This window comes from Palaemon carinicauda, chromosome 15 (genome assembly GCF_036898095.1).
Source record: "Palaemon carinicauda isolate YSFRI2023 chromosome 15, ASM3689809v2, whole genome shotgun sequence".
NCBI classification, from domain to species: domain Eukaryota; kingdom Metazoa; phylum Arthropoda; class Malacostraca; order Decapoda; family Palaemonidae; genus Palaemon; species Palaemon carinicauda.
In genome coordinates, this window is record NC_090739.1 from 18,273,040 (window position 1) to 18,282,250 (window position 9,211).

General features: G+C 28.7%; 1 protein-coding gene across 1 annotated transcript in view; it reads left to right on the top strand.

The window, feature by feature from the left end:
- Positions 1-3,672: 3,672 nt before the first annotated feature.
- LOC137654243 (zwei Ig domain protein zig-8-like) overlaps positions 3,673-9,211 on the top strand; it is a 690,582-nt gene continuing 685,043 nt past the window's right edge. The window contains exon 1 of the mRNA XM_068387873.1: positions 3,673-3,726. The gene's annotated coding sequence lies outside the window, so the exon portion shown is untranslated. The remainder of the gene's footprint in view (positions 3,727-9,211) is intronic.

Sequence of the window (9,211 nt, forward strand, 5' to 3'; positions counted from 1 at the left end):
CACAACATTACATCTGACGCTCTTCTACCTTGGGTCATTACTTATGTGTCCCGAACCTTTAACAATTCATAAAATATCAATATCCAATCAGTACCGATTATTAACACCCGCAGTAGTGGACAATCGTTATAAATATATATATATATATATATATATATATATATATATATATTATTATTATTATTATTATTATTATTATTATTATTAATATCATGCCTAAAATTCATTTAATACAAACGCCCACAATACCACTCATAAGAATTGTGTAAGTGTCTACTGATGTATTGACAAGTATTGAAATGAGCAGTTTCATTGTCTTCTTATCACTAATTTATTCATCGATGGAATCGTCTGTAGATATATTTTTATTATTCTTTTTTTACTACTTCCATGTAGAGTATTCAATTTCACTAATGTAAGGCATGAATGTATTTATACGGATGTATGAATTAAATTGCCTTTTTATGAGAAAATAAAAGAAAATAAGGCTGTTTATTTCTGGCTATGTATTTTTGGTGACCTTAATTATTATTATTATTATTATTATTATTATTATTATTATTATTATCAATTGCTTATTATTATTATTATTATTATTATTATTATTATCAATTGCTAAGCTATAACCCTAGTTGGAAAAGCAGAATGCTATAAGCCCAGAGGCTCCAACAGGGAAAATAGCCCAGTGAGGAAAGGAAACAAGGAAAAAATAAATATTTTAAGAATAATATTAAAATAAATATCTCCTATATAAACTATAAAAACTTTAACAAAACAAGAGGAAGAGAAATTAGACAAAGTAGTGTGCCCGAGTGTACCCTCAATCGATCAATATCTTAGGCCTATTTTGGTAACGTGAATGGTCCCAGAAAAATTACCTTTTCCACCAATATTCCCCCTTTTCTGTGAATGTCTCTAATAAGGGAAAATTCAGGGAAACGCATACCCTTAGGAAAAGGCCTCCCTATAACAGGTAACGCATCATAATCAAGTAAGCCTAACATTTTGAATGCCTGCCACCATTGCCCCAGGAGAAAGCAGCGTGTCCAATTTATTAGGAGTGTGTTGCCATTATTGGATTTTTCTGTGCGTGTTTTTGCTCAAGGCTATTTAATTTTTATAACTAGAGTGCCCAGATGACAGTAATTCCACAATTACATTGTATCAAAGGACTACCTGTCTTTGAAAGTGATTTTGAATATTTTTAGGCCAATTATTTAGGGTCTATACATTTACTTGGTTTTCGAACCGTGTTCTTTATTCAGTTTTGATTGGGTGTAACTCGGATTCCTAATTTCAGCTTCGGGGATGTAGGCTTTACTGCTATAAGAACATATTTTAAAGTAAAGTAAAAATGAACGTGTTAACACTTCTTGAATATATTTTAAATAAAAAGCTTGTATGCTTTTCGAAATTTATAAATAGCGTAAACATGAATTATGTAAAGAATTTAAACCTCAAAAATTATGCGTTGAAAATACATATATGCGGACGATAAATAATAATGATTATTTCCCTTTGTTTTTAATTTGATAAACCTGAACTTGTGGGTTCATATAAACCGATTCAGTTAGACAAGGTTAAAAGAATACAAAGATTTTACGAAGAATATATAAATTTTGCGATTCTATTATTAATGTTCATTCTCAATTTAAATGGTAAATTGCGATGTGCTCCTATCTAGATCACTACATCTGCTATTATTGTGCCATTACAAAAGAATATTTGAAAAGTATTTTTCGAATTTAATGAAAAATCCATTAAAATCCATCATAATCGTGGGTATATTCCTTTTTATCATTCATTAAACAATATATCTTTTCAGTTTGATCTCTTTTAGTGTATTTTTCGTAGCTTATCATATTTTAAATTCACTTACACTTGCTCTCTCCAACCCCTTTTCCTTTCCACCTAGTAACTTGTTTCTATTTCCTTCTCCTTGAACCCTTGGAAAGATAGCAAGAATGTGTCTTAATCCGAAGCTCAATCGGCACTGAAGCTTACAGTCAAACCCTCTGATCTTTCATGTCCGTTTAAGTAAAAAAAAATATCAACCTTTCCTGGCACCCTTCCTACTTCTCTTGTTGGTCCATGTCCTGTCTTTTAAAGATACTTTTAACGTTCGTCTGGTTTTGTTTTCATTTTTCCCTCTTCCTCTCTCTTGTGATGGATACTGCATCTGGTGGGGTGTTTGTAGGTTTGCTTTTATTTCTCATTTTCCGTTCTCGTAGTTTTATTTCACGCAATTAACCAGATGGTACTTAGACAAAATTTAGAAATTATGTCATGATATGAAAATCCTAGAGAAGCAACTCTTATATATGTGAAAAAAAATCCTCAGCATCCTGTATCTCAAAAGTATGTTTTTAAGTTCCTTGAGAACTGCTTCCATAGTTTTATTCCAATTACGAAATGTATGATGAAATTATATGAACATGTGTAATGTGTGTGTCACTCGTGTCTGTTTAAGCATAATGAGAAACATACGCTAGACACTGCTAAATAGAATGGCGAAGCGACATCTGAGATATAAACGAATTATTCTCTAAAGTGACCAAATATCTATAGAGCAAGACAGAGTTGACATTTTGAGAACAAGTATATATATATATATATATATATATATATATATATATATATATATATATATATATATATATATATATATATATATATATGGTATATATATATATATATATATATATATATATATATATATATATACATATATATGTATATATATATATGTATATATATATATATATATATATATATATATATATATATACAGTATATATGGAATGATTTAGATTGAAGGTATTTGGGAATATGAGAAACATGCAGCAATAATTCGACTAATTTAATGAATTTGATTCCTGAATGTTCGACTAGCTTTCTATCTCGATAAAGTTTGTGGTAAATATATTAGTAATAACTGCAGAGAAAGCTATGCTTTGTATCTGGTTTTCTAACAAGTGTCGAAGGATTCTTTTTAGACAAATAAAAGACATTGAGAATGAAAAGTAATCGCTGTGGTTTCTTTGAGTTTTCGCACTTGACCTGACTAATGATGTATGTTTGGCATCGTAATGATTTACTACAATAATTATTAGCCAATGCCGTCTGCGTAAAAGCTATTGCATTAACCATGGAGTTTTAAAAATGTTATTTTACAGTTCAAAGTGACGTAGCTTCCTTGTTTTTAGCTGGTATATACAGTAGTTATTCGCCTCCTTATCACTTACATTTGATCTTCTATGTAGATGTACATGATATTGCCTGGAATAGGTAAGATTTGTTTGATTGTATGAGATAACTGTTTTTACTTTAATTGAATTAAATTAATGGGGTTAATATTGCCTTATATGAAGATACTTTTGACTATATAATTGTAAATTTTACTTAGGATATTCTAAACGAGCCCCCTGGACTTATTGAATAATATTATGCTTTTACAAATTCTTGATGTTACTAGCATTTCAAAACAGTCTTTTTGTGTATTAATACTTGCTGTATTGTTTTTAAGTATGAAAACATGTGAATAAACTTTCTATTGCTTTAAAATCTCTCTTTTTTTTTTTTTTTTACTTGTAGCAACTTCAATTTTTCTTTGCTTTGCATTAGTATCCATTACTTTAGAGCGCAAATTCTTCAATAAAAATCTTTATCTTTCAGATTTACCCTTGCTTGAGCTTGAAGAGAAACTAGAATCCGCGACGATTTAAGGTAAGAACAAATAGATTTGGTTCGTTTCCTCCTGTGTTAATTGTTCTTTTTTCTGTTTACTCATTTAATTGTGGAGATTAATTGCCTTTGTTTACAACGACTTTAGATTTGCAATGTGCACAGCGTCATCTTTCCAACGCCGGAACGATCTTTATGCATTTTATAAAAGAAAAAAAAAAAGATAAACATTTGCTTCTTTTGCGATTCCCTCATCAGATTTTCAGTTTGTGAATACTCATTGTTTCACAGTTGTGCTTCGTCAGTCATTTTGTTTTAGTGTCGTTTATTAAATCAGGTCACGATGATTTTGAAACGTCATATAGTTAGAAACCTTTGGTTACCTCCCACTTAAACAAATGTAAATCAATGGGCAACTAGAATAGAATTATCACTTAATGTTTAATTATGTCGGAATTAGATTTGTTTAGATTTCCCAATAATGTAACGTGTAATTAATATGCGTTGTATTCATACTAATACCATAGAATCTATGGTATTATCTATGCCATAGATAATTCAAAGTTAAATTCTGGAATCAGCTGATTTTAATATTCCTTATTTGTTATTTTATTAAGTCATATTTCTCTCAGTGATGTTAAAGATAAACGGTAGTACCCAAAACATCTTAAAGGCAACTTTCGGTAGTACCATATTTTTATAGTTACCTTTTTCCTTTATATAGTTACTTTGTGATTTTATGAAGCATTTTCTTTGAAGTGTTAAATAATTATTTATGTTTATTTGGTACATAATATCGTGTTTATCGACATTTGGATTTGAATCATGATTAAAATGAATTAAATGAACTTTAATCTCATGAATAAGCCTAAATTAAATATAATTTAAAGTCTTGATTAATTCAGAGAACATAATGGCATTATAAAGAGTTTCTTTGAACAGAAAGTGGAGAACAAAAATAATGATTAGAATACCGAACACATAGCAAAATATATTTTTACATGGGATATATAAGTAAAAGTATTGCAAATAAATGTAATACAGTAAATTTTGTGCTGCATAATAGAGCAAAGAACCAATATATATATATATATATATATATATATATATATATATATATATATAAATATACATATACATATTTTCAGTATATGTACACATTACTTGTATATATAAATCTATATATTTATTATAATAATTTATTTAGTAAAATGAAATTGAGAACTAAGATTCTACACTTTATTTATAATTGAACGTATGCACAGGAAAATGTATAAGTAAATGTACTATGAACTAAAGTTGTTTGGTAGAATGTAAAAGCGAACCAGTATATATATATATATATATATATATATATATATTGTATTTATATGTATAAGAGTGTATATATATATATATATATATATGTATATATATATATGTATATATATATATATATATATATATATATATATATATATATATATATATTATGAAGGTGATTACAGACTGATTTATTTAGCAGAAAATGAAATCGACGAACTTTTAAGGCTGAAAATTGATATATAAAATTACTTATGCACTGGAAGATGACATGTGCTCTTTATTTTGTAAAGTATTTTCTTTAAAACAATTTAATGATTTCGTAGTTGAGTGTCTTTCCATAATGGTTATTTTAATGGTGTTTCTGACAGGCAAAAAATTGTGAATTAATGTCTTCATAGTTAAATTACAAATTTAGTTTGCTAAAAATAGTTCGTTATATAACTCTCCATCATTTGTTGAAATTATGAAAACCTTCACTGAATTTTATTCAGCAACAAGGTGTCAAGTTTACCCTGGTTATAGATATTTATTTGCCTTTGTGTGGAAGTAAAAGGCGTAGTATTCGCTCGCTTTTGATTCACGGTTCGTTAAACTATGGTAATGATCAACTTGGGTGTCCTCCGTACCCCCTTTGAGCTTCAAACATTATCGTTTTCCTGTCTACGTCTGCATATGATTCATAATGGAATTACCATTTCATGTTATTTCAGTTATGCTTTTGGTTTTTGTTTGTGTTTGTTTCTTTTTCGGCTATTATCAGGATTCCAAAAGAAAATGAAAAATGTGAGAGATAAGAGAGTAATTTTTTTAGGTTAAGGAGGAGAGTGGGAGGGAATTGTGTAACTAAATAAAAATTCTAAAGAAAATATTCTAAGTATAAAGTTATTATAGTTAACATTACTGCACAACTGTGTAAGTATTTTAATCAATACTTCTGCGAGAAGAGTCTTGGTGTAGTTTTCTCTTCCCTGTGAGATCCCAAGGGTCTAACGTTGTGGGTTATATTTACCATATCATAAACTCCATTGAAATGTTTAACTTTTAAACACAATAAAGAAACTTAATGATACCTTATACTAGAATATCTTTCTTACTGAATCGCAGAAGGTAAAAGAAATATTTTTTGCTATCTTTTAATTGAAATTATTTAAATGTTGACAGAAGCATATCATTTTTTTTATATTTTTTAATTGAAATTATTTAAATATTGACAAACATATATTTTTCATGTCGATTTTTTATTTGATTTTATAAGTTGTACTCAGACAGCAGCAAGGACAAACTATAATAACATTTACTATTTCCTTTGAGACAGATAATTGTATTACGTGCGAAAGATTTTTTTTCTTCATCGTTGAAGAAGAAATCGCATGTTTATTCAGAAGTAAGTTTCCATCAGTAAAATCATTTCTTTTCATAATTCGTGCGCAGTAATATTCAATTTTTGTATGAATGCATATATTTTCATGCATGTTATCTATTGCAGTATTCGAGATATACGTCCTTGCATGTCTGCAGCTAAATTCTGAAGCTTTTGCTTTGAATAATACTTTCTTCAACTTTAAACATTCAATATTTATCAGATTGTGTTCAGTAAATGCTTTTAAAAAATCATTTTATTCATTTCAACATACTGGTGTCACAAGTAGCATTCAAATCCCCAGTTTTATAAATAGACTAGTGTACATGAGCCTTCGAAAATGACGTCTAAATATTTAGATAGATATGCATACAGGCACACAAATAAACCTTCCCACCCCCTCCCCATTTCCTAACTACAACCCACTGTTTCGGCAATTTGTGGGAGAGAGTGGTTTCCGAGTGTACTTCTCGGGGTACCCCTCCAATCAGGGTATGATACTCCCTCTTCCCCTGAGCGTGACGAGATATACTGTATACATATATATATATATATATATATATATATATATATATACATACATATATATATATATATATATATATATATATATATATATATATATATATATATATATATATACAGACACTGCTCTTTATTATATACGGGCGATTGAATAACAATGTAGTCATTTGCTGTGTCATAATTTCTCAAAAAAAAAAAATCTGTATTCACTCAGCAAGAGAAAAAAAAATCATAAACCCAATTTCTTTCATCCAGGGTCCTTTTATCTTTTCGAAGAAACAAAGCTTTCTGGCTCAGTTAGTCCAAATTTTATCCAGGGATTCTCTCCACTTCCTAAAGGCCACTAACTTTCTTCTGATACTTTTAGTCCTGGATCACCAACCTAATTGATAAAATATCCCCCGAAAGACACACACACACACACACACAGAGAGAGAGAGAGAGAGAGAGAGAGAGAGAGAGAGAGAGAGAGAGAGAGAGAGAGAGAGAGAGAGATAGAGAATATATGTCTCATTCATTTATGGAATTCTAATAGAAATAAGAAAAGATAAAAATATAATTAGGTAGAATTGAAGCAAAATCGGAAATTAATGAACATATATTTATTACTTACTCTCATTTGTTTTGAAAATACTATATAGTAAAAATAAGTGTTATAATTTAGACTGCCATGTAACCTATGGTTTCTAATCAGCAGTACAACTAGAGTAATTGCATCTTTTTAATGAAAATAAAATATTTATCTATGAAAACGATAATTGGTAAATAATCCTTTTTATTAAAATGGAATTATCTGGATAGTTGATAAGACATTATGCATACAAATCACATAAATAAATGTAGCAACATTAATTTGTCGTATTGTGTATTAGCTTGTCAATTTTAAGAACAGTAAGTTACGATCTGATATATTTTCATCTCGATAGGTTTTTACGATGAACTAAATTTGAATAGGAATATTTTAAGATTTGTTTGCTTAAGGTATATTATCTAAGATTAGTTTTTATTAAGGTAAGCAATGATTGCTTTGGTTTGTTCTTTCATGATGTGCAAAATTTTAAGATGACAATATGGTGTGATATTGATTTAGAAGTGATTTGTAGAGTGAAACGTCCAATCAAGTTGTTCTATTGTGTTGACGTTAACGAAGGGATGACGGCTTAATTTGTAACAAAAGTTACCACAATAAAGTTTGGTAATAATGAGGTTTGTGACTTCATTCTTGTATCATTATAAGTTTTTCTTTTTTCTTTCCTTTCATATATAGCCTCATTGCTACTGTTTCTTTCCATATAGTCCTACTCCTAAACTTTGGAATTTTCCACCAACCACTTTGGATTTTTTAATCTTGCTATATTTTAACCATATGATTTATTATTTCTTTGTGGATGAGTCTTATCTTTTCAATCTTCCTTTTTCTTTTTCTTCGACCCTTGGCTAGAGTGGCATTTTTTATTGGTCTTTTATTGTTTCTTTCAACGCAAAATATCCTTGGTTAGCTGATCAAATCGATTACAATGAAGTCATGTTTTACTGAAGAGAGTAATCCTGATGCATAGGAGGCTTACGAAGTCGACATCATTCATACCAAGTTACTACTTTTGCTGCAAATAGTATTTCTAACATGGAAAAAATGTACTGATGCCTCTCTCTCTCTCTCTCTCTCTCTCTCTCTCTCTCTCTCTCTCTCTCTCTCTCTCTCTCTCTCTCTCTCTATATATATATATATGTATATACATATATGTATATGTATATATATATGTCTCTCTCTCTCTCTCTCTCTCTCTCTCTCTCTCTCTCTCTCTCTCTCTCTCTCTCTCTCTCTCTCTCTCTCTATATATATATATATATATATATGTATATACATATATGTATATGTATATATATATATATATATATATATATATGTATGTATATGTATGTATATATATATATATATATATATATATATATATATATGTATATATATATATATATATATATATATATATATATATATATATGTGTGTGTGTGTGTGTGTGTGTTTGTGTGTGTGTGTGTGTGAATATATGATCTTCGTTTCGAATTGCTGAAGTAATTCTAATGACAAAACGCACTTGACAGTATTAACCTTTGTGTTTTTTGTAAGAAAGCAGTTGAACAAAGGAAGCTTTTTAGTAAATTCTTCAAGAGATTCTATAAAAGGTTTGCACTTTGTTTCTATGATAATTAGTCTATTAGCTTACTTAAAAAAAAGAATAAGATATCGTAATAACATTAATTTTTATTTTGAATCTATTTTTAACCTCTCAAAGTACCAGTGAAGGATTTAACAATATAAATCATTCTTGATTCAA